Genomic DNA, 24,538 nt, shown 5'->3' on the forward strand with positions numbered 1-24,538 from the left:
CAGCCCAGATCTGGCGGAGGGGATGCGGTTGCTCCAGCCGCTGTGCCTCTTGCTGGGTGCCTGGACCCCCACCGTGCACACAGGAACGTGTTTAATTGAGTTAGCAGTTAATGAAGGATCATTTCACATCCCATGTTTTTATTTCAGAGCCTTATTCAGTAGATTTGGGGAAACCTTACTGCACCAGACAAGCTGCAGGGATGGGGAGAGTGTTTTATCTGCCATCTGAGTATGAATGAGTGAATGAGAGATGTGATTCTGCTGCCATTATTAATGCCATTGGGCTCATTGCTGTGTTGGCTTTTTTTTCCACCATTTTTGGCACAGGAGGCTATAGCACGGGGTGAGGCATTGACCCTTCTGCTCCCGCTTCTGCTCCTGCCTCGTCCATGCGCCTGCACCAGCCCCGCGGCAGCGATAAGCCACATCCCCAGGGATAAGCAATAAAGAGCGAGAGAACTGGGTCAGAGATGAATCCAGCCCTCAGGGGTTTGCAAAAGCGCTGGAAATCTCACAAGGCCGGGCTGCATCTCATGAGATTTCTGACACTTCCCACTTCTGGCCGGGCCAGAAATACCACAAGAACAACGCTGCGTCATCACTCTCGGCGCTGCCTGCGCTTCCCACACTCCCGGCATGGATCATCCCCGCCAGCATCCCTCGGGCACCGCGCTGCTGGCGCTGGGCACAGCCAACAGCACCCCGGGCTGCAGCGCTGCCCGCCGCCCCTTCTCCTCCTTCAAGACCCATGCGCCGAGCAGGAAGGTATTTTTGGCCGAGAAATCAAATGACTCGTCTGTGGATCCGAAGAACTATTTCGGGAGGGGAAGGAGGCGCAGACCCATGCCGTCGCCTGCAGCGGCTCCTCGAGCAGCCCCGGCTGGGCGGCTGCAGAAGGGACGTTGCACTCCCAGCCTGCCCAGCCGCCCCCAGATTAGGAGCCCCTGACGGCCAGGGAGGTTGTGCAATCCCACTGCACACATTTCAGTTCGGTCCTTACCCTTTCCGCCCTCCGGCTGGGTTTGTTATACAGAGGAAGCTTGTTAGGAGCCTTGACAAACAGACAGGAAACCAAGTCTTTCGCTGTGCGTACACATTGTCTGCCGGGGGCTAATTTTGAACAGAAAAAAACAAAAAACAAAAAAAAACCACCTCATTTATTTCTTTTATTTATAAATCCCGAGCCTTTTGCTTTGAAGGCAGACACACATTCTTGTTTTGCTAGGAAGTGCACAGGGCAAGGGGAAGAGCAGCGTGGAGTGGCCGTATGAAATCCGGGCTCTGGTGTTGCTACGGGGTCACGCCAGGCTCGGATGTCCCGTGGGACATCATGGGATGTCATCAGGCAGCACAAGGACAACCCAGAAAGGTGGCACTGAAACTGCGCCAGGGCTCAGGTCAGGCTCTGGGTGAAGACTCGGGAAGTGGAGACCCCACCAAAGACCTCACGGGCACCCCAAGGTGGTGGCGGTGCAAAAGTGACGCCGGGCACGGACCCACGTCACCTGCCCGAGCCCCGAGTGCCCTTGGCAGGTTGTGTGACGGGGACGTGGCACCTCCATCCCACAGCCACCCATGTGCCGTGGCGATGAGGTCTGGTGGCCACCACTTGGGTCAACCCCTGGGGACATCACCACTGGCTTTGGCTGCAAAGTCCCTCCGGTCCCCCTGGTGCCGAGACCCTGGGGCTTCTGAGACACGCAGGAAAATCGGGGGCTCCTTTGGAGATGATTTTTGTTGTTTGTTTTCCACGTGCTGGTGGGTATTTCCAGAGCAAGGTAGTGTGCCACGGGCAGGCAGATATTAGTCACCGCAGCAGACTTTAAAAAGTGAAAACGTGAAGTTGAAAGCAAACGAACCTGCGGCAACTTCCCAAATCCCACCCGAAAAGGAGCAAAACTCACCTAAAAAGGAGCAAAAAAAAGAAAAAAAAAGTAAAAGCTCTAGCATCATTATTTTTGTTGTTGTTTTTGGAGAAACGCCATGCTTTATTCCGAGAAAGGGGAAGCGCCGGGGCCATCGGCTCTGTGGGGCTGTACGTCCCCCAACGTCCTCGCCCCCAGAAATTAAAAACGGGGGTGAGCCCCAGCACCCCGGTGGTGCAGAATGAGACATGTTGGTGATGGAGAGGAAGAGAAATGTCCCCTTAGCCCCCTCCCTTGCCCCAGTAGGGTTTTGCATGAACGGATCCAAGCACGGGGCAGCCCCATCACGGCACGGCCACGTCCCGCCACCCCGCTTGGTCTCAGCTGTGCCCAAAGGGCCCCCGCCGGCCGTGGAGGCTCTTTTCTTTATTTAACCCTCCCTGGGTGCAGGATCGAGGAGCCACTTCCACATTTCCCCCCACCCCAGGCACGGCTGAAAAGCCCTGGAACCGTTTCTGCCGCTCCTGCCCGGCCGGCCTCGCTGCAGATGCTCAAACCACACTGTGCGCCTTCGCCCATCCCGGCCCCGGCAGCTGGACACAGCTAAAAATACCGCCCGGCCGCAGGGTTTCCATTCGCCTAGCGAGGGTCCTGCAGCTGGGACCGAGAGGACAGGCTAAAAATAAGGGCACGGCGCGAGTTTCGGCAGGTGCCCCGCCGTGAGCTGAAACTCGGTCCAGGCGAACGGAAGGGCTGAGCCCATCGAAGGGCTGATTTCTGCTCAGGGAGGCTCAACAGGAGAAATAGGGGTGCCTGGTGGTTCTCGCGCATGGATTTATCAGGGCATCACCGCTACCTCCTTGCATCACCGGTGTTTGCAGTTTGGGGCTCACGGCCAAGCCAAAGGGCTGCCTTATTGGGGAGCGGAGTTGCTAAATCCGTGCTGTACCCACAAATCTCTCACTGGGGATGAAAACCTCAGGTCTGGCCCCTTTGCTGCAGCCCTGCAGCATTTCCCAGCTCCTTGCCTCGCGCACCAGGTGCAGGCTGGTGACTATATAGAAGCCCCCCGTAACTGCATGCATGTTTTAAGAGCATCCTTGCAACACAGCTGAGCCCCGTCCTACCGGAGAGGATGCTCCAGCCCGGCAGCCCTTTATCAATTCGGTGGAACATCTCTCTGCTGTGTCGAGCTGTGAACACGAGCTGGTGGCATGCCTGAAGGTGTGTGGTCACGGATGGGTCCCCTCCATCCACCACCGAGCCCGGGGGCAGCCTGTCACGGCGCTGTCCCCCTGCCTTGCACAAGCCCCGCTCCTTCTCCTTCCTCACGCCGGGTGAAATCAGAGCTGTTATTTCAAAGAGCAGCTTGTGATTTATCGCTGTAATCTCAACCACAAGTTGAGCTGGCAGGAGTTAGGGGAGCCACGAGGAATAAGTGAAGGGTTAGCTATTTATTTCTGCATCCTCTATGCTCTTGAGGTTTTTATTTCTTCAAGACTAGAGCAAGGAAATGTGTGTTTCTGCTGAGTAAAGAGTAGAAAATTAAAAGGAAAAAAAAAAATGCCCGGGATTTGTGCTGAAGCAGCTCGCGCTGGGCAGTTTCTGTGCATGCTGTTTTTTTAAAAAAAAGCAGCTTTCTGAACTCTGAGAAGTAAGGTCATCGTAGGAAGCAGAGGCACCGGCCCCTTCTTGGCAGAAAAATGCCCCAGGAACGAGCACGGGGCTGCGCTGGTGGGATCACAAGCAGATTTAGGGGCTTGCCTTCTCCCTTCCTCCCCTCTCTGCTGCTCCATAAGTTACTTTTATGGCCCTCAGCTGTGAGCCTACCGCAGTCGTTTGGGAAAGCACAGCTTTGCGCTGATGTTAATGGGTCTTTAAATCAGAGGCGCAGCTGAAGGGGTGAATTTGCCAAATTGCTCCTTGCTTCTCCTTCCAGGAAGGGCTGGGCTGTGGGTCTGCAGCCCAGCGTGGCCGAAATTCAGAAAGCTCGCGTGCAGGTCAGAAAATCCCAAACACCAGCAGCCTGTGAAGTAACAGCGTTGTCATCTTTATTATTACTACCGTTATTTATTTTGGTCTTTATTTAAGGCTTGAAATTTTATTTCCCCAGCTTTTCTTTGCTTGATGGAGCCCCGGAGGTTTATTTTATGCTAAATGTCAGTGATAGGCATGTTACCTCATGTGATTTCAGAGCCTGGAGATGCAATAACCCCCCAAATTTCCCAGCACGGGAGCTGGTAGAGCCCTTTGCACGCAGGACTCCCAGCTCCTGACCTTCTCAGAAGAAACCCATCGCTTCCTGGCTCCTTTTCCTTATCTTACAGAAGAAAAGGATGTTTTCCAGGCCTGCTGCAGACCGTGGAGGAGGCAGACAACATTTTAACCCAGGCTGAGGAAATGACAAAGCACTAACTCCCCTGCAAGGTACTGGAATAGTTTTCATTAAATGCAATCTTTGCAGCAGCCCTGCAGTTATTTTCCAAACCAAAAAGAAAGAAAAAAAAATATGTTGCTCTTTCTTGGCCTTTCTGGTTTGCTAATCTACTTTGACATTTATTAGCAATTATTTATTTCCTTCCCCGTTGGCTGTTTATGGTGCAATTTTTCAACCAAACAGGCATTACTCAATAATAACCTCTGCAGAAAGGCAATTATGAAATGCGAAGAAGTGCATTGCAGGGGCTGGGGAGAGGGGTCGGGGGCCCCTTCTCGTGCGTGAAATCGCTTCTGGCACCGACAGAGCTGCAGAGACAGGATGTGACCGGGTTTGGTGCCCTGCAGAGCTCAGTCCTTGTCACCATCCCTTCTGCAAAGGGCGTGGGGGCTTCTCCCTGCTATTTGATGCATTGCACGGAGCAAGAGGAGAAAAGCATGGTTAGAAAAATCTGCTTTCAGCCTCTCCTGGGTAATGATTCTCTTTCTCCCCTTTGGGTTTGTTGATGAGGAAGGTTGTAAGAAAACAGGAGCCTTGTTCCTTAATGAAAACGCTCCGTGCTGGGAGACTCCCACGAGTTCCCAGAAAGCCACGAGGTAACGCAGAAACGAAAACCAAGCCCGGGCATCACCCAGCACAGCGCGGCAGGAGTGTTCCCCATTTCGCCCATCCGCAGGGCAGAGCTGCTCGCCTGCCCTGCAAATTCCCCCCCCCCAGATGGTGACTTTCCTTAGAAGAGATTTCATGCAGCTTCTTGCATGCAAGAAGCCACAGGTTGGGGAAGGGAAATAAAAAGCTTTTTGTTGAAATAATTGGGTTTGCTAGGAAATAAATCTGGTATTTGCACACAGTGCCTGGTTCGGTCACCGCACGCCTTTCCCGGTGGGTGCTGATGGGGAGTTTGGGCATGTTGGTGGGGACCATGCTGGGGATGGTGTTGGCCCCTCTCATCCCACCCAGCTGGGGGAAAAGATGCAAAACCCATCCCAGAAGCAACCGGGGTGGGGGGAAGGCAGGAAGCAGCCAGCGAGGGGTGAGAGCACAGCGTGCACTGCTCGAGGGCGGGGGACAGCCCACTCCTGGTTCTGCTTCGCTGCAGCTCTCACCTAAAATAATCAGCCCCGCTGCAGTATTTTTGCTGGTTAGGGCAACTTCATTTTCATTTTCCGAGCTGTTTCCTGGCCGGGACCCACGCGAGGGCTGTGCACGGCGGCGGTGCTGGGTTATTCAGCACCAAGCACTGCAGAGCTGTAATTTGGGCTGGTTTTGCTGCGTGCTTTCACCCATGTCCCTACACCAGATCTGTCAGATCCATAAAGGCTGGAGATGCAGCACTGCGCTGCTTGCTCAGCACTATGAATTTTTACACTGTGCATGCCGTGGGACCGGCACGGCTGCGGCATATCCAGCAATAGCACGGCGCCAATTATGCAATAAAACCCCTCTGGGTTATGATAAGCTCGTTAAATTATCTGTGTTCTGGCAGACAATATGCCCAAACCTTCTGCAGGCACCAAATGCTCTGTGAGACGAGCTGGAGCTCACCCACCAGCAAGCCCGCGGAGCTGCAGCGATGCGCACGAGCCCTAAAGGACTGCGGGGCCATTCCCTGTTCCTTTCTCTCCGTATGCCACGGATCCTATATTCCCCAGGGCTGTGCACGTACCGAGCTAAACCCCGTTTATATTCCACGTTTTCTCTGCACTATAAGGCTCTGGAAACATTTCTCTTTGGATTTGTGGATTCTTGTCCTCCCCAAACAACTCTTTACATCAGATAAAGCGTGAGCATTTGTAGCAGGCATCCTACAGACAGCCTAGGATTTATTTTATCATTATGAATTTTTCTCATTTCTTAGCAGAATTCAAAAGGTCTTAATCTTAATATTGCTTCAAGACAGAGCTGAGATACTAGTGGCTGGCTTGTTTAGTGCCTGGATTTCTTTTTAGCGAATTATTTTTAGTAACTGCCATTGAAAAATGTTCTTTTCTGCTTGTAATAAATATAATAGTGAGAGGAAAAGGTGACTTTTAAGCATGCCAAGGCAATCCCTGAAATTAGGAATGTCAACTCCTGCTGGAAGGTGTGCCTGGGGAAAATACCCAAATGCTGTGGCTTGGAAAGTGAGCAGTGGAAATATTTGTGCGTATGAACAGGAAGAATCCACAGCCATCGAGAGGCTTTGTGGTGTTAATTAGGGCAGATTGACTAAAAACTGTGTCCGGCAGGAGCTTCGCTCCGATCACAGGGCTGGTCGGGGGCCGGGACTGAGTCAGTATGAGAGCCACGTGCTGCAAGGTTAGAGGAAAAAGAGTAAAGGTTAGAGGAAAAAGAGTATTTAACGGCAGGTGGGATTTTCCACGGCGCTGGGTGATGGAGCAGCGGGGCAGCCAGCATTTAATGGGGACCTGGCTGCCTTTTCCCATGCAGGGATGGCACCAGCACCATCTGCAGCTCCTGGAGGATGCTCGGTGGGGTGGGAGCCACTGAAACCTTGCTGGAGTTGCTCTCCCAAGGGCATCCCAGGAAATCTGAAGATACAAACATGGATGGAAAAGCCATTGCTGTGCCAAGGAGACAGCATCCTTCGAAGGTGGAAAATACAGAGGGTGGAAACCCAGCCTCCTCTGTCCTACAAGAGGTCTGGCTGTGCCAGGGGTGCACACCTTGGCACGGCAGCGAGGAGCCCTGCCTCGTGGTGCTCGGCATTTCGGAGAAAGTTTGAGGGCCGTGCAAACCACTTCCTCAAAATTGTCACTGCTCTGTCACCATTGGAAGTGATGAAGGCCCCTGCAAAAAATAGATGCGTGCACCGGTTGTCACTGGGGGAAATGCAGGGAAAGCGGGGCCGGTGCCTGCCTGCCCGGAGGGGACGGTGCCCCCAGGTCCCCACGTGTGGCTTCATCTCCTTTGGGTATCTTGACCCGTTCCTGAGCTCTTGTTAAGGAGCTGCATCCTCCTGATGCGCTTGGGATAAAGAAACAGGAAGGGTCCGTACATCCCTGTGCCATCAGTGCATTTTGTGGCACGCAGGACTGGCTGCTGGCTGCTCTAGCAGTGCCTCTCTTAGCCCTGGTGCTGCCCTGCCTCTTGCTCTGAACCCCAACATGTCCGTTTTCGTGCTCTTTCCATGGGCTTAATTTGCTATCATAAATTCAGGTGGTTTTGACGACCTCGCTAGTGAGATGAGTGTGCAGCCCTGGCTGGACCTTACAAAGCTGCTGCCTTCTGCGGGGAGGGAAGCGGAGCTGGGGCAGTGCACGAGAGAGCATCTCCAGCACCCTGCTCTCGTGAGAGCATCTCCACTGCCCTGCTCTTGTGGCCAAGAGCTGGAGAAAGCAAATCCCCACCGCCTCTTGCTGCATTTCTTTGCAGTGGTGTTTTGGGGTTGCTCTGGCTCTGTCCCTGCTCTCTTGCTCCTTCCTGCACGCCTTCATCCTCTCACCGGGCTCCTCATTTTCAGTGGGCACAAGGAGTTAAAATCTTCCCCGCAGTGGCTGTTTGGTACCCGTGTCTGTAGCACAAAGTGAGAGGGATGGGACCCGTTGCTGCACGCCATCCAGGCGTGTGCTGGAGCTCCACTCCAGCAAACCCGGTCCCATGTACAAAGGACACAAACGGCAGGCACTTTGGGCTCGGCCACAGCGGGTAAAAGCCAAAGGAAACCCAGCTGCACCTTCGTCCCTGGAGCAACCCTTCCCTGCCCTCCGTGCCCAGCGTGCTCGGGGAAGGAGGTGGCTTTTCTCCACGGGCACACAGGTTGGGGCGCCGGGGCGGGAGCACCCCATGGCATGGCTGCAAAGGTGGCTGGCACCTCCGCAGAGGAACAGAGAGCTGCATTTAGGAAGTTAAAGGGGTTCCCTAAAGGGGTGGACTGAGAGCAAGAAGAAGGACAGATTGGTGAAATCCTTGGGGTAGAGCTGCAGGGGCTTGGGGCACCGCTGTCCCCGGGGCCAGGAGGAGCTTGGCCGAGGCACCCGTGGCTGCCGGCACCCAGGTCATGCCGAGCCACATGATCTGCGGGGTCGGAGCAGCGACAACAACAGGAACAATCTGTGGGAGAGGAACTTAGGATGAGCCCAACTTCCCTAAAAGTATAAAAAGACCCCGGGGCCGCAAAGGCATCAACTGCACGTCCCCTCCTCCCGCCGCTGCTGCCGCCTCGCAGCCCTGACGGTTGGAGCCGGCGCTGTCCCGGCGTTGTGCAATATCTCTTCTGTGCTCTTGGCATCGGCTCGCCCCGCTGCTCGCCTTCCCTCCCCGAAAAGGAAACGCAACCGCACCGATGTGCGCGTGCCCTTCGCCAGAAAGCAAACGGCTCACGCAAAAGGAGGGAGCGAGCCTGCTAAAAACACCCCGAATCCCATTAAAGAGCGTCAGGGAAGGAAATTGCGAGGGGTACCTCTGCTTCCTAACAAAAGATACTCGCCTGGCTCAAAGCAGGAGTGGAGCCAATTAATTCTGCCTGCTGAAAAGTCAGGCAGATTTTCGGCACCTTGCTGGCCAGCCAATTGCTTTCAGCAGGTCTTCCTGTGGCGCACGCTCTTCTTTTGTAGAGAAATCCCCTGCAGGTAGTGCACCAGGGAAATGACAGCCTGGAAGGACCAAAAATCCCGTCCTTTGAAAATGAAAAAGTGATTTTGCTCTGCTGCTGGGTGGAGATGAGAGGGAGAGGAGAGGAGAACGGGGAGGGGTAGCGCGTCTGAGCGCCTGCAACGTGAGCCGCGAGCTGCTCGGAGAGGGAGAATTTCCTTTTGGCTGCAGAAGGAAGGGATGGGAAACGCTCCTGGCTGGGTTGCTGCAAGCCCCGTGCTTGTGTGCAGATTTTTTCCTCCATTGGCAAGAGAGATGCAGTCCTCGGGAGCTCACCTCGCTGCCCTCCCTCTTGCTCAGAAGCAAGAACAGAGCAGCTGAGGTCCCTCGGGCAACGTGCCTGCAGGGTGGTGGCCCTGCCAAAGACATGCATTGGCACGAGGTTTTCTCCCAGGTTTTATCTTCATTTTACCCTTGAGAGAAAAATCTCTTTCTGAGAGGGAAATAACGAGGTAAAAAAACCTTGATTGTAAATTCTAGGTTACATCTGGCTGCGAGAAAATCGGTCCTTGCTATGTAGGCAGACTGATGAGAGCAGTGAGGAGAAAACCTCAAAACGTGAGTGTGATTTCAAACCGTAGCCCACGGCCACAGGCAAGGCAGCTGTGGCTTGTGTGTTACAACACTCCTGCTCTCCCTGGTGAGTCACTCGAGCCAGGAGCAGAGATTCCAGGAATTTTGGTTTTTAACTGATAGGAAAGGGGGAAGAAGCAGGCAGAGACTTCAAAATGACCTAAAAATACTGTTTAGAGGTGGACATCCGCTACAAAGCTTTGAAAGGGAAGGTCCCCAGCATTTGGGCTGCTCTCCTCCGAATGCCACCTCCTGACGTTGGGAGAGGTCCCAAGACCGAAAAGGAAAGTGAAAGGTGGCAGCCGTGCCCCTTTCCCCCTGAGCGATATTTTTTTCACCTGGACAGCTTGCAAAGAGTGATCGACTGGAAAGGAAACCTCATCTCCCGGCGGCGGTGCCGGGACGGGGACACCCCGAGCTGCCCCACGTGCTGCTGCGTGACCGCCCTCCTCCCGGAGCCCCCTGCCTGCATCTGGACCCGTCCCAGCTGCCGGGGGCCCCCGGGGGATGTGGGGTTTGCCCAGAAGTATGAGAAGGCATTCATAAAACTACTGGGAGGGGGGTTGTGAAAGCCCAGCACTTTTTTTTTTTCCTTTTTTTTTTTTCATCTAACTAATGACCTTTTTCTTTCCTTTTATTTTCACTTTCAATCTCTCGCCTTCCAGAGGTCAAGTGCTTTAAAAAAAAACTTGGCAGAACTCAAGAGGCAGGATTAATCCCCCTAATTACTTTATCTTTCTGGCCACCACGTCATCTTCCTCTTACCAAGGTCGGTAATTTTCCTAAATCACCGTATTCCAAAATAACACAAGTCAGACCCTGGAGAGCCCATGAAACTGGTGTTAAAAAGCAAAGCCTTTGCACGAATACCCTCATGTCTCCTCGCCTTTGTCTCTCCGTTTGGAGAATCTTTGCAGTTCTTGTTTTTTTTTTTTTTTTAAAAAAAAAAGGAAGAGCAAGTCTGATGTAACGGCAGGACTCTGGGAGCTGGAGATTTATGGGGGAAAAAATAACAAGTATCGTACAACCCCTAGTAAAGAAACCACCTTGTTAGCAGCCCTGCGGTGAGCATCCATCGCTTTGCTCCTTGAATATGTCTGATTTCGTAGGGTTGTACCCACCTGGGGCAAGGAGCAGGCCGTAAACCCCACCAGCTATGCGTGCTGCTCTCATTAATTAACCTGCCTGCCGCCCTGATTAATTAACCCCTGCAGTAGGACGTGGTGCCTCTTATCAGGGCTCGGTGGGAACACATCCTCCCCTCTGCAGTTAAACAGTAACGAGCTGCCCGGGCAGTGGATTTCCAGGAATCTGCCGAGCTAAGGTCATCCCGAGGGATGTGGCACAGGGCTTCTGCTCCGTGCCATGGGACAAGGCTCAAGGGGAAGTTTTCTTTGGGCACCAGCCGTGGCCGAGCTCCCCTAAGGCCAGGTGCCGTGTAGGGGATGCACCTCGGGCTCCTGCCTGGGGTCTTGCAGCCCCATGGCTACACGTTTGTAGGGAAAATCAAGAAGCCTGTAGCGTTGAGTGGAGGGGATTTCGGCCACCAGGTTTCTGAAAGCTCTTTTGTTGTCATCATCCACGTGAACTTCTTCGGGTGGTGACTTCAGCTCAGGGCCGATGGCAGCAAGCTCTGCCTCGGGAAACTCTGCCCTTCAGGGGTTTATTTCCCGTCCATTCCTCTCCTTTCATGGCTCTTTGTGCTCCTGAAAACAGCTGTTAATCTACCTCCTGCTTCCTTCCAATTATTTAATACCTGTATTTTATTCCTTCTCATTTGTCTTTGTAACAACCCTATTAATTTTTTTTTTTAGTCCCTCTCATCAGCGTTTTCCCAAGCTCTTGATTGTTTTCTGATTGCTGTAATTCTGCACTATCTTCTGGCACTGAAGCACGGCTCCCCAGAGGGGGAGGCTCATGAATTTATACAGCGACATTACACCGGCTGTATAAAGCCTGGGGCACGATTTTTCGGAGGCTAAAAGCTCGGTGTCCCCCAAGTTTCCCCTCCCTACACCTCTGACTCGGCAGGGCATTTCTCTCTGTGTTCGTCAAGATGAGTTTCAGCCCGGGAGGAAATTTTCCCCATGGTATTAATTTCTTCTTCTTGCAACTGAAGCACGTTTGAGAATTTGTTCCCGAAACTTTCTAATTTTACGTGACGGGGCTGTCAGAAAGAGCGCGCAGAGAAATGAGCTCTTTGGGTGGCTGCACTGCCTTAGAGAGGGTTTTGGGCAAAGGGAAACTCAGCGCCTGTTCCTCTGCTCGTCAGTCCCACATTTCCTACCTCGGCTCTGGTATATTTTGTGGCAGAGACTCGACCTGGGCCCAAAATGACGTTATTTTGGTCCTCCCCAAGCAGCACCACCGCTCCCGTCGCTTGGCGGAGGACGCTGCCTGCAAAGCAAACAAACGCTTCAGTGAGCTGGTGTCAGGAGAGGCATCTTAAAGGCAGTCAGTATGAGGAAATGCACCGGGGTGCTGGGAAGGAACACGTTCCCTGGCAGCTTATTCATCTCACAGAGACGTCCCGGACCAAGGCTTGGGATCGGGTGAGGTGGGAGCCAAACGTAGCTCTGTGACAGGTCCCTTCAAGCAACCCATTTTTCCTCCTCCAACGATTTGTTCCACTTTCTGCTCAAGAATGGAATTAAAAGAGTCACAAAATGTAACGAGAGAGCTCGTTTGTGAAATATTCTGCCTTTTTTGAAGGGCAGAGCTGTGCAGTAAACACTGATAGCTGGATTGAGACGTACACACCCATGTCAGGTTTGGCAATGGGTCGGGGCTCTGAATCCAGAGATCCAGGATCCAGGGATCCAGAATTGGGGCTGGGGCACTGATTTGTCCTGACTGCTTCCCCTAATTCTTGAAAAGGGCAGGTAATTGCAAATCCTGCTGCTGGTTAGAAAAAAAAAAAAAAAAGCCAGCACTCCTTTGCAGGTCCCCCAGGAAGGATGCTCAAGGTCAGGATGGGAAAGTGGTTTCCTCCGTGGCTTGTTATTTATCAGTCTCATCTACCTCCTCTCTGCAGGATACGGCAGATTTCTCACCGAGCAGCAAAGGCTGACGTGGGCTGGTTGGCTGGCCATCAGGAGAGGCCCAGAAAAATCAAGTGAAGATGCAAACATCTCCAGTTCTGGAAGGGTTTGGCACCTGGAGGTGGGGTTTGACCTCTGCTGTATGACCTCTGCAGCGTGAATTACCTGGAGAACCCCATCCCTCAGTGCTGGGCTCAACTCCTGCTTGGAAGGTGTAAATGCAGCCTACGGCCTGCAAACAGAAACCACTGTCTGTCTGCTCCCAAAATTGTGGGTGGGAGGAGGAACTTTCCTCACTTGGATTGGGGTTTGGGGTGATGGTCAGCATTTTTCTCCCATGGTGGTAGCACGACATCACCAACAGGGGTCTGGCTCCATTTTTTGAGTCAAAACCCTGCCCACAGGAGATGTCCCCTCCTGCCCGATGAGTTTTGTCCCCTTTCCTGGCCCCGTGGTGAACCAACGGTGCAGGTCATGGGATGACCTGCCATGGGAGCACACCCACGGCATCTCGCTGCGGTCCAGTCTCACCTTTTATTTTTTTTTCGGAGAGGGCAGATTATGACCATAAAAGGGAAGAACGGAATATCGGGTGGGGAGCCCTGCCTCGTTTGGCCGAGCACCAATTCGCGACGGTTTCGGGGGAAATAACCAGATTGGAGTCATTTTCCTCTCCCCCCCGGGCCGAGAATGAAAACCATGCGACAAAACCGCGTGGTTCACCATTGAAACCAGAGCAGGACTTTTTTGTGTCGGCACCTCCTGTTGTTCTTGGTTCCACCTGCGTGAAACTGCAGCAGGGCCCTCACTTCTGCCTGGGCATGGCCGCACGGAGCCGCCGGTTCCCATAAAACCAGCTGGCGCTATCTAGGGTGACATCTCCCAGTGGTGAACTGGGGAGGGGTCTGGTGGTTGGGTTGGCCAGGAACCACAACCTGGTGGCCTTGGGAGTTGGAGAGCCCACGAACCTGCTTCTTGTGCTTCTGTATCCACATCTCCATGTCCTAAAACCGACAGAACAAATTCCGTTCGTGCCTGAACATCCCTTCCACCCAGCTGCCTTGTCACGGCCCTCGCCAGATCATTTCTGTGGTTAAAACTAGGACTTTAATCGCCTGAGGTATTCACCTAAAATGTCCCACCGGCACTGAATTTCAGCATTTAATACACCTGATTAAAAGGATAAGAGGGTTTCCTGGAAACCTTGACAGCCTTGAGTTGGGAGCAGATGTTGGCGGCCAGCAAAGCCCTTGTAAGCAATAAAGCCTTTTTCCTGTTTAATGATTACCCTTCGAAATCTCACGGCCGACTGAGAGCATTTGTGACCGGGAGCTTAGCTGGGTATCAGCTTCACCCTTCTGGGAAGGCCGCACCCAGATAAATTCCTCACTCGTCGCCTTCGCCAGGGGAGGACAACGTGGCGTTAGGGCTCTCGCTGGCTCCCGACTCGTCTCCGAGAGGACGGCCCCGGCGCCACCCTGAGCACACAAGGCAGGGCAGGAGATTGCCACCCCCGCGGGGCGAGCCTCTGCTGGGGAGCACAGCCAGCTGCCTCCGGGCATGAGACAGCAGCCGCCAGGCTGGTCTCGCCGCTGGAGGAGGTTTGTGTTAATCACCTCGCAGAAGAAGTGGCTCTGGCAGCCTTCGGTTCCTTCCTTAAGCTGCAATGGGATTTTTTTTCCCCCCCTTTTCTGGCAGCATCGGGCTGACCGTCTGCTCATTTTGGGATCAGCGAGGAAGGCCGGGATCGAGGGAGATGCACCTTACAGGCAGCTCATGTTCATGTATAACACATAATATGTAATATATAACACATAATATAACCCTAATCCTCCTCGTCTCCACCCTTCCCTCCCCTTCTCCCTCCTTTTCGGGCAGCTCTTTGCAGAAAAGCCCCGGCTGCTGGCCCTGTACCATCACCCCCCCCTCTCCGCCAGGCTCCTTCCTCTGCTCTTGCCCCGCTCCCGGGTACCTTTGCTCTCCCGTGGCAGCAGTGCCCCGGTTCTCCTCGCTCCACCGCCCGCTACGATTCCTCTCGCCGTTACCACTGCAGCTATTTCTTCAAGCAGCGACCGCAGCGGTGAGCCCCGGGACCTATCGCAGCATCGCAAGCCATGGCCCCACAAAAGCCAAGGGGAACCACAGCACCTTACTCACTGGCACCGGGGCGGTGGTAGCTCATCGCCTCCTTCCCGCTGGGCAGTGGTTTGGGCAGAGGAGGAAGAGATGGCTGTGCTCATTTTGGGGCCAGGTGTCTGCTCTGGGGGATGCTCGCCACCGTGGCCACCAACCCAGCAGCTCAGGTTTATGGGTTATCTGACAGCAGGCTTTGGGTTTGCAGCCCAGGCTGGTTTTGGAGAGCCAAGGTCAGAAGGAAGCACCTTTTGCACAGGAGGGACAAAGGTGGCATTCAAACGTTTGTTATCAGTGTGGTTCAGGGTAACGCTGGTGGTAAAGTGGCTCCGAAAACTGCAGCGGGAGGCTGGGGAAGCCAACGTGACCAAAGGTTTGTGCGGTGGTTTGCTGCCGGCTGCATTTTGGTACGTAGAACTGAATCATCAGGGCTTTGGGTTTAAGCTGTGCTGCTCTGCAGTATGCATGAAAATACCTGCTGGAAGAGCAGCTGAAGTCCTCTGGGCATTTTGGATATACGCTTGTCCTCACAGTACCCCTGGGGTAGAGCTGTGTTGATGTCCCCACTGTGCAGGCAGCAGAACGAGGTGGGGGGACACAGAGGGGTTCACCCAAGGCTGCAAAGAAGACCCATGGCAGAAGCTCAGCTCCCACCCTAACAAGGCTGCAGTCTCCCAGACCATAGATTTCCTTCCCAGCCTGTTGCTCCTCGCCCCAAACCTGCCGCAGGGAGCAAGAAGGAATTGCACAGATGCCTCGGCTGCATTTCGGAGACCCCCCATGGACACCTGCCTGGGTGCCCTGGGATTCCAGCAAGCCCAAGCCCCGAGCACAGCCCTGCTTCTCGCAGCACAGAAGCTTTCAAGGGTAATTTAGACCTTGCAAAGGACAGCACCCCACTGCAAAGGGTTGCTTTTCCCTGGTGGCACGGGGACATCGCCACAGCCCTGCAGCGACGGAGCCGAGCAAGCAGCAGCAGGGCGAAGTACAACAGGCAAATGAGCATCAGAAAAAAAAAAAATAATTAAAAAAACAAAACCCCAAATGCTAACTTCACGACAGCTCGGCTGGGCCCCTGTTCCTGTGTTTGCATCGCTGAGGGCTATCTTTACAAGTCGCCCTGCTGCCAGATGTTCCCCCATTTGCATGCGGGGTGAAGGGAAGGGATGCTCGCGGGTCCCAGGGGTGCTGGTGCCGGATGGCGATTGCCACCCAGTGGCTGTGCCTGTGCTGGCTTTCACCCTGCGAGCTCCCTAGGAAAAAAGCCGCATTTCTACATTCACCGGGCTTGCGGCAGCTGATTCCCTCCATCAGGGATCTCGGTGCAGGGCTCAGAGCTATCTACCACATAATTGAGTTGATATTACCCATAAAAAGCATGCTTAATAAAAAGATTTACTCCTTTTGCCTACAGCAAGGCTATTCTTAACCCCCACAGTAAACCTTCTTACCCTTGTTTCCCCTATCAAATGGTAAACAAGCCTCACCTTCACACAGACACCTCCCCAACATGCTTAATTGACCGTGGCCCCTTTCAAATCAGCAGGGTGCACCTTGCTCTCGTTAATGAAGCTCATTAAGAACAGGGTGCTGGGGAAGGAAGTGCTTTTGCTGCATTTATCTGATGCTTCAGTGGCTGGAGCAGAAGGTCGTGCACCTTGCAGGTCCCATAACCTACGTGCTGGGGCTGCGTGTGTTTACCAAGGGGCCGAGCTACTTGTTTGTTCCTTTTTATCGTTTCTGCTCTAGCTATGGGGCCAGCCTATTCCATAATGTGGTTTTAGACGTCTGCACCGCATCCCTTGAAAACGGGCTGAGTGGGTTGTAGCTGTCTGAGTCTGCCTGCAGATTTTCTGTAAAGCTTGCTATTGAGCAGAAATTACTCGATTCCCTAGCTGGGGGAAGACATGTGGGGAATCAGGCTGTCTGTTCAGGTGCAATATCATTTCTTGCATGGAATTTGGGAGGACCCCAGTGCTCTGTGTGGGTTTAAGTCTATGCCCAGAGCCATGAGACTCAGCTCTGCTCTACCTCCCAGGCCAAATCCTCATGCTGGTCCTGAGGGGGCTCTGAGCCTGGTTAAGAAGAATTTTTTCTGTGCAAAGCTCCCTGTGCTCTGCAGCACAGCCTGGTCCCTCCTGCAGGACAGCGTTCGTGGGAACTGCTCAGCCACTGCTAAACCTTCTCTCGGTGCAGAGCTTCTTCCCTGTTGCTCCTTCATGTCAGCATTTAGTTTACGCTTGGTTCAACTGGAGGAAAAAAAAAATTCAGAAAGTAGCAGTCTCCAAACCATTTCCTCTTTCTGAGATGCGTTGCTGAGCCAGAAGACAAACACCGCTGCTTGGGTTCGACAGAGCTCTGACCACGCCATCTGCTCCAGCTCCTTTGGGCTGGGTTTTGGGGGGGGATGAAATCAGGATTTTTGTTATATAATAGCCCAGGGCTGCTATAAATGTGAACCAGAGCGGTGGTGTGGAAAGCAGGAGCCTGTGCCTGCTGCCTGGGGCTGGCTGTGGCGTTGCTGGCTGGGGAAATGTGACCCAGCCTCTGCCCAGTGCTTGCTGGGGGGTTGCTGGGGACATCTTCTTGTGCTGTCCGGGCTCAGCTCGGTTGTCCCAGGGGAGTGAAGGCTCTTTGGTGGCTGCAGAGGGATCCCGGGGTAACTTGTCCAGGGTGCACAGCAAGCCGGGTGAACCCCTGCTGGTGAATCCCTCGGGCGGGTGAGGTGTGGCTGTAGCAGGGAAACCTCTGCTGGCGTGCCTGGACACACTGGGACCAGAGCTGGCAAGGCTGGATCAGTGCAGGCACCCCTGGCCGCCTCGTGCAGAGGGTTTTATCTGCCTGGGACAGGCTGGAGGAGGAGACGTGTCCCATGTTTGTCTCGAAAGCAAGCTCCTTCATGCACCGTTGTGCCAAAGCAAGCATGCAGCAGTGCTTAAAGCAGGGGGATGTGGGCGAGACTGAGCGAGTTGTGGCCAAAGCTGGGTGAAAAGATGGAGAAAAACAGAGGGAGAAAGCTAGGAAGGCAGCACTTGGCTTGGATGCGTGTCTTGGAAAGTGTCTTCCAACAAAAGAGCTTCTTGGGCATGGTGCAGGCTTTAAGCAGGACAGGCTGGGCACCTCAGACAAACTTTTCTGATGCACATGGCCAGGAAGGCAGCCCCGCATGGCTTCAGGAGGGTAAGGATGCGGCATCCCCACCCCATTCCTCTGCACAGGGACAACACCGGCATCCTCATCAGCAGCTAGGGTTGGTGCCTAGAGCAGCAGAGGGGAGATGGCCTCGTGAGGCTGCACCCCGCTTCCTGAACCCCGTCCGCATCGGGAGCCCTGCGCCATCCTCTTCCCATGGGACACGGCTCCTGCTCCAGGGGACGGGATGTGAGCTGGTTCAAAGAGCTGCTGAGGCCAAAAATAACCCTTCCGAAAAGGCCGATGATTTTTTCAGGGGCTGGATCAGCTCCCCAGGGTGGCTTGGAGCAGGCAAGGGGATGGGAATGTGCTGCAGAAGGGCTCTGGCAGCCCAGCTTCAACTGCAATGGCTTAAGTTTATCAGAAACCACTCCCAAAGAGGAGCTGATTTCCCTCATTTGATGAGTTTTGCTCCAAAAGCCTTTTCTGGGCCCGCACCTGGAGTTGGGTGACCAGAGGTTTTTGGGTGGGAAGGCGAGGGGATACAGGCAGGCATGGAGCAAGCCCTGCTTGAGTTCCTCCTGAACTCCTGCTTTGATACCCCAAACTGAGCCAAACCCCCATGCAGAGAGAGAAATCCCTTCACAGCTGGGAGACTGCGCCTGAATCCCCTTTGAATTTTCGGAGCTGTTTATACTAAGCCATGCCTGTAACAGATGGATGTTTAAATGCAGTGATTTAGGTGAATATTGCATTAAAATGCCTTGGGAGCCAGAAAGCGCAGCTTCCATGGGAGTTCCTTGTCAAGACTAAATCATATTTTCCCACTTATTGTTGGTGGTTAGCGCTGCCACGTTTACAGCCCCTCTTTCCAAACGAGATATTTGGGATGCTAGATATGCAGGAGGAGATGTGCTCAGGCAACCACCAAGCTGAGGGGGGGGTCACCGTGCTGGGGGGGGTGCACAGCCCTCAGCTGGCGGAGACGCTGCCCCAGCAGCTGAGCAGCAGAAATGTCACCGAGTGCTACTGCGAAAGCAGAAACTCAGCTTTTTCCCCTAAATCAGCCTAATGAAGGCTCTCCGGGGTTTCAAAATTGAACCTTTTCTCAAACTTCCTTAAAAATTTAATTTAATCCCTCACCAGACTTTCTTTCCCTAAGGCGAGAGGGGAAGTGGAACCACCTACCCGTATTGATTTTAAAGTATCTGTTTTAATTCCAGATTATTTTAGAAAGCATCTGAAAAATGGAGTTTAGATGCAAAGTTGAAAGTTTAAGAAAGTGTTTTTGGACCAGGTCTTTGTAGCTGTTTATGTTGTACCCTCTGGCGGGCCTGTCTGTCCATCAGGGAATCATTAAATGGCTCTATAAATTTCATTACCTAACAGTATTCTTCTAAGTGCCTTAATATAGAGATTATACTGACTTTTAAAAAGTGTTCCAATAGGCTTAAAACTCTGTTAAGAATGGTGACAATTGTATTTCATTTATATTTCATTTCTAGGCACAGCTACGCTGTAGTTTGTTTGTCTGCCTCTTTACCTAAAGTCTGTAAGCACATAATGGGGGTCTAACTAATACTCCTCACAAATATACGAGCCTTCAAAAATGTTATTTTCCCCACTGAAATCCATCCCAAATCAAACAGATTTGAAGGAGAAATGATGAAAAAACAGCCTGAATTCACTGCTTTTCTGCCTGTGCTGCCCTCTGTGAGTACCCTGTGCTCTCACCCCTTACTTTTTCCTACAGGAAAAGCTTTTTTTTCCTATAGTTTTTTTTTTTTTTTTTTCCTACAGAAAATCCTGGTGCAGCAGCAAGTTGCATTTATCAATCCCATTGATTTATCAGTCAATGCCATTCCTGCTTGCCCTGGCTTGCTGTTAGCAGAGGGACTTGCGGTTTTATGCCAGGCTGTGCTGGGTGCACAGCTCTGCGATATCAGTCCAGGAGAGCTGTTATCTTCTGTGCTGGCGGAAAACAAACCTGAACGGCCGGAGGAAGGCCCCTTTGTGCACTATTTGCATGTGCTGGGATGGGGGGATTAACCTGGGAGGGTGATTTGGGGCGGCAAGCCCACCTGAGCCCAGCCACCCAAACAGAGCTGGAGCAAGCCCAGCTTTGGGGATATCCAGATTTGGGCTGATACAAGGGAACTGCCTCTGCACGGGGAAGATAGAGCCCTTCAGGGCCTCTCTGCAGAAAGCTCTGGCTGCCCAGAAATATCCTCGGCCGGCTTCTGTTGGAGACTGCCTCCCTCTAGTGAGGGCGAGCGCAACGCACACGCACGGCCCGGTGCCTTGGTCTCCGTGCTGCGCGAGCTGCAGGTGCTGTGCAGGTCGTGGGTGCTGTGCTGCGTGCATCTTGGGTGTTATTTTGCATGCATCTTGGGTGCTGTGCTGGGTACATCTTGGGTGTTATTTTGCATGCATCTTGGGTGCTGTGCTGGGTACATCCTGGGTGCTATTTTGCATGCGTCTTGGGTGCTGTGCTGGGTACATCTTGGGTGCTGTTTTGCATGCATCTTGGGTGCTGTGCACATCCTGGGTATCTCCTACTCCTAGGATGCTGTGCACACCATGGGTACTGGATTATCCAGAGCTGCTGTGCTGCCCGGGGAGCCGTGGCAATGCCTGAGGCAGACAGTTCCTGACCTGGCACGAGATCTGCAAGAGCACAAACGGGCAGCCGGGAGCGAGCAGCCTGGATTTGTACTGAACCAGTGCTTGGCGTCAAGTGGCTGCTGTGTTTTTCATCTAATCCTAGATCCCTCAGGCAGGATTTGTTGTGCTGCTGGATTCTCCTGTGCCAGTAAGGCTATTATTTCACCAAATGAGCTGTATAATTTCGCTGCATCCTCCAGGGCTCGCCTGCAGCTCTAGCTCCTCCAGGCTGCCTTAGCAACTGGTGCAGGCACAGCAGAGCCTCAGCACCAAAGGGTGCTCCATGCCCACAAGTGCATCACCCCAGGGTGCCAGGGCAGCCCGTAGGCATGCTGCACTCCTGTCCCTTGCCAGGGGCCCTCTGCTCCTGGCGTGGCCGCTGGCTCCAAAGGATCTGGATGCAGTCCTGGATGTGCAGCAGGCAGGGGTCTTGCTGGGGATGTGCAGGGGTAGGGGGAAGGAAAGCAGGGTGGCAAGCTGTTGCCAGCCTCAACTGGTCCTGCAGGCTCCTGACCCTGCTGTGCAGGCAGGAGGAGTGGGGAGATTTGGGTATTTGGAGGGATATTTACTTCCCCAGCAGCAAGGATCACGGTTTAAGCTTTTTTGCTCACCAGAGGAATGAAGGCTGCTGATCTCGGGAAGATGCCTTGCACACAGAGCTGGTGGGGGCAGGGAAACATCAGCAGCTCCCTCGTTATCCCTGCAAAAAATCCCTTCCCAAGAAATAAGCTTAAGCAGTCGTTTTTTGCAGCATCCAGGCACTGCAGCATGCTGGATAGCAGGGGAATGGGAGCAAGGGGGCGAATGCTGCCCCTGCGTGCGCAGCCCCAGCTCTGCAGCTCCTCGACCAGCTTCTGGGAGTTGCAGGAGCTGTGTGGGTGCAGGCACCCAGACAATGACCCCGGGGCAAGCAGCACACTGCGAATCCTGCTGGCAGCCAGGAGCTGTGCCGGGGTCAGCGGCACTGACGTGCACGCTGCAAATCTTCCAGCTGCGGAGCATATGCAGGCACGGCAAGCAAGAGCAGTGAGGGGGGGTATTTCCAAGCCCTCCTGCCTTGCAGCTGATGGGGATTTGCAAGGAAAATGTTGCTGTTTTGCATGCCTGAAGTGGCAGGTTTGTGCCCCTCGGAGGGGAGGGTGGCAGCTGCAAAGGGCCCCCGGGCAGTGGGGGAGTGAGAGAGGACCCGCGGGCAGGAAACCTGGGAACGGCAGCAGACTGCAGCGTCTGTTTCGATCACACGTGGAGAATGAGCAGGATTTATTGCACCGAAAGCGATAATAAATGGGCTGAGTGTGGTAGAAAAATTAAGTCTGTGGAGAGGAGGAGGTGCCAGATAGTTGTGTTGTGGGGTATATGTGGGTAATTTGGCTGGTTGGTGAGAAAATCTGTATTGCGGGGCAAGACCAGAGCACAGCTTTGCTATTTTTTTTTTTTTTTAGTGCAAGATGCTCTTCCCCCTCCCTCAGGATTTGGGCTAATTTCTGTTTCACTTCTGCCCGGTGTTGCTATGGGCCCAGTATCAGTGTCTCAGGGGTCACCAGCTAAGCAGAAGGGCTCAGTGCCAGCCTGGACGGACCTCGGGGTGTGCTGCACCGGGAAGGGGTGGCAGCAACCCACGGCCCACCACCGGTGCGTCCCGGTGGCAGGTTTCCCTCCCATCCCATCCCATCCCATCCCATCCCATCCCATCCCATCCCATCCCATCCCATCCCATCCCATCCCAGGTCATCTGCTCCCCAGGCCACCCCCAGCCCTCCACTGGGATCAGCCAGGGCTTTGATTTCAAAGCCTGCTTTTTTCCTTTTTTCCTTTTTTTTTTCCTTCTGAATTTCCTCCCTCCTTGAAGATCCATATCTCCCCCATGCTCTTATATAGCACCTATTAGGCTGCTACCTACATGTCACCGGGGGGGGAGCACAGCTGTGCCACGCTGACCCCCACTAAATCTCCCAGGGGCTCGGCGAGGTCTGCAGAGCCGATAGCGACAGTTCCCGCGGGTGCCATATAACAGCGAGGGGGCTGTTTCCACCAAAGGGCCCCTGACACGCAGCAGAGACCATACATCAGCTGGGGGACTTTGATTCAGATAGCGATCTGCACAGGGCTCGCCTTGATTTGGGTTTTACGACCCCGCTTTCCCCCAGACCAGGGCACGTCGGCATCCGAGGGACGGCAGCGGCGGTGCGGGGCCATGGGCGCTTGCAGGAGGTCCTGGAGGAAATTGGGGACGCAGGGAAACCAGGGCAGGTTTTTCCTTTTTGTCCTTCCCTCCAAGAAAATAGGGACAATTCCCACTTTATTTAAAATTAGAGACCAATTTTATTTAAAATTAAAATAGAGACGAATGTTATATAAAATTAAAATAGAGACCATTTTTATTTAAAATTAAAATAGTGACCAATTTTATTTAAAGATACAAGGGGAAATAGGAGTGGAAGAAAATGCCGGATAAAGACTATGTTTGGCATGCATTTCTCCTGTTTTTCTCCCTTCCTCACACTGGGTGGACTTCAGCACGTGCCTGTGCTTTTGTCCGCTGGGCAGAGTTGGCGTAGGGGATGAATGAGGAGAAATTGGCCGTTTTTTTTTCAAGAAAATGCACCATTATGTCACACAAAAGCGCAAGCGTCTGCTGTGTTATTCTGCACACCGGCACGGCGTGGATGCTAAGTGCACCTCCTGAAGGATTAATGGGAAGGGAGGCAGGGAGCATCGCTTGGCTGAGCTGTGCAGTGCCCGCTGCCTCGCCCCAGGGTGCTCCCTGTTCTTGGGGTGCGCACCCCAAAGCACCCCTCAGCACGTTGGGGGGCTGTTGTGCATCCCTGCCCCACACCTAGAGCCCTCCGGGTGCATTTCAGTGCAGGTTTGGGTGCATTTGGGGTTGCTTGCTTCCTTCCCACTGGAATCAAAGCTCCAGCCAACCCCCTGAGCATCCTTATAGGAAGGTTTCTGGGTGCACCTGCATGGCTTGGGGAGCATCTCCAGGTATGGGAGTTGCAAATCCCATTACAAATTTGCGTTGCTCATCCCTGCGAGCATCCCTGAGCACTCCTCCTCCTCCGCTGAGTGGTAGCCAGCCGCATTTCCAAACAGTATCTGCTGCTATTGCATTAATTACAGTAATCTAATGGGAAACGTAAACAGGAAGGCTCGGGGGGAGATAAGGGGCGCGGGCGCTGTGGGACGCGAGGCAGGGCTGCGCGGCTCCCTCTGGCGCAAGGAATGGGGTTCAGAGGAAAGTTCATTCTCCAGCTCGCGGCTGGCCACCGCTCAAAGGCGTTAATTAGGGCGGACCGATAGCGATCGGGGCAGCGTCCCCATCCGTTTCCCCTTTTTGGTGACAATCGCATTCCTGAAGTTCAGCTCCGGAGGCATAACGCCTTCGGTGCACAAGGAGCTGGGACTGATGTGCTGCTGTGTGGGAGATATATTATTATTATTATTATTTTTCATCCCCCGGGTTTCAATCCCACCTGAGCTGAGCTGCTTCCAGTTCTCTCCTTTCAGTTCGGACACAGGCTTGGGCGGGGGAGCAAGCAGGATGGCTGCGCTATAGTTCCTCCTTTTATTCCACCTTCTCCTTTTATTTTATTCTCCTCTGATTCTCATTTTCACGTCCAAAAATCAGTTTCTTTAGCACTTCCCCCTTTTGAGGCTCCAGCTTCCCCTTCTGCCCCTCTGGGCCTGCAAACGCTGCGCCAGATGGAGAGGTGTGCCACAGGGGCTTCATTTTTGGCTTCGTAACAAACAGAGAGCATCTCAAAAATCCTTTTCTCATAAGATAACTCTGCCAGAGACTTCCAAGCTCAGATCCTGTGAGTCCTGCAGGGAGGTAAAAGCCCCTTCCTGGGGATCTGCAGATGCCCTGGCATCCCTCAGGCTGGGAGCTGTGCCTGGCCCGGTGTCCTCCCTTGGTTTTTAGGTGTTGCGATGGAGGAGGAATAGAGTTTAGTGGCACGGTGGGGGGAAATTGTTGTGATCAAACCAAGATAAATCTCGATTTTTATTCTCAACCTGCTTTGCAAGCAGGTTTTGTTTCTCTTGCAGAGCAAGCCTTTGTGTTTCCGTTTGGAGAGGGGGGATAAAATCACCAATAC

General features: G+C 53.4%; 2 long non-coding RNA genes across 4 annotated transcripts; one reads left to right on the forward strand and one right to left on the reverse strand.

The window, feature by feature from the left end:
* Nucleotides 1-32: 32 nt before the first annotated feature.
* On the reverse strand, nt 33-14,599 carry LOC308176487. Its single transcript, XR_013938279.1, has 3 exons — nt 14,482-14,599; nt 11,756-11,865; nt 33-1,820 (listed from the first exon to the last, which is right to left on the reverse strand). It is a non-coding gene; the product is annotated as an uncharacterized lncRNA (long non-coding RNA).
* LOC308176482 lies at nt 2,039-14,487 on the forward strand. 3 transcript variants are annotated; one of them, XR_013938269.1, is made up of 4 exons: nt 2,039-3,865; nt 4,060-4,292; nt 11,831-12,020; nt 12,503-14,487. It is a non-coding gene; the product is annotated as an uncharacterized lncRNA (long non-coding RNA). The 3 variants fall into 3 exon arrangements; XR_013938270.1 differs by lacking the exon at nt 12,503-14,487 and having other exon boundaries at nt 11,831-12,465; XR_013938271.1 differs by lacking the exons at nt 11,831-12,020; nt 12,503-14,487 and having other exon boundaries at nt 4,060-4,329.
* Nucleotides 14,600-24,538: the final 9,939 nt, after the last annotated feature.

The sequence above is a fragment of the Anser brachyrhynchus genome, assembly GCF_964034855.1.
Source record: "Anser brachyrhynchus genome assembly, chromosome: 12".
NCBI classification, from domain to species: Eukaryota; Metazoa; Chordata; class Aves; order Anseriformes; family Anatidae; genus Anser; species Anser brachyrhynchus.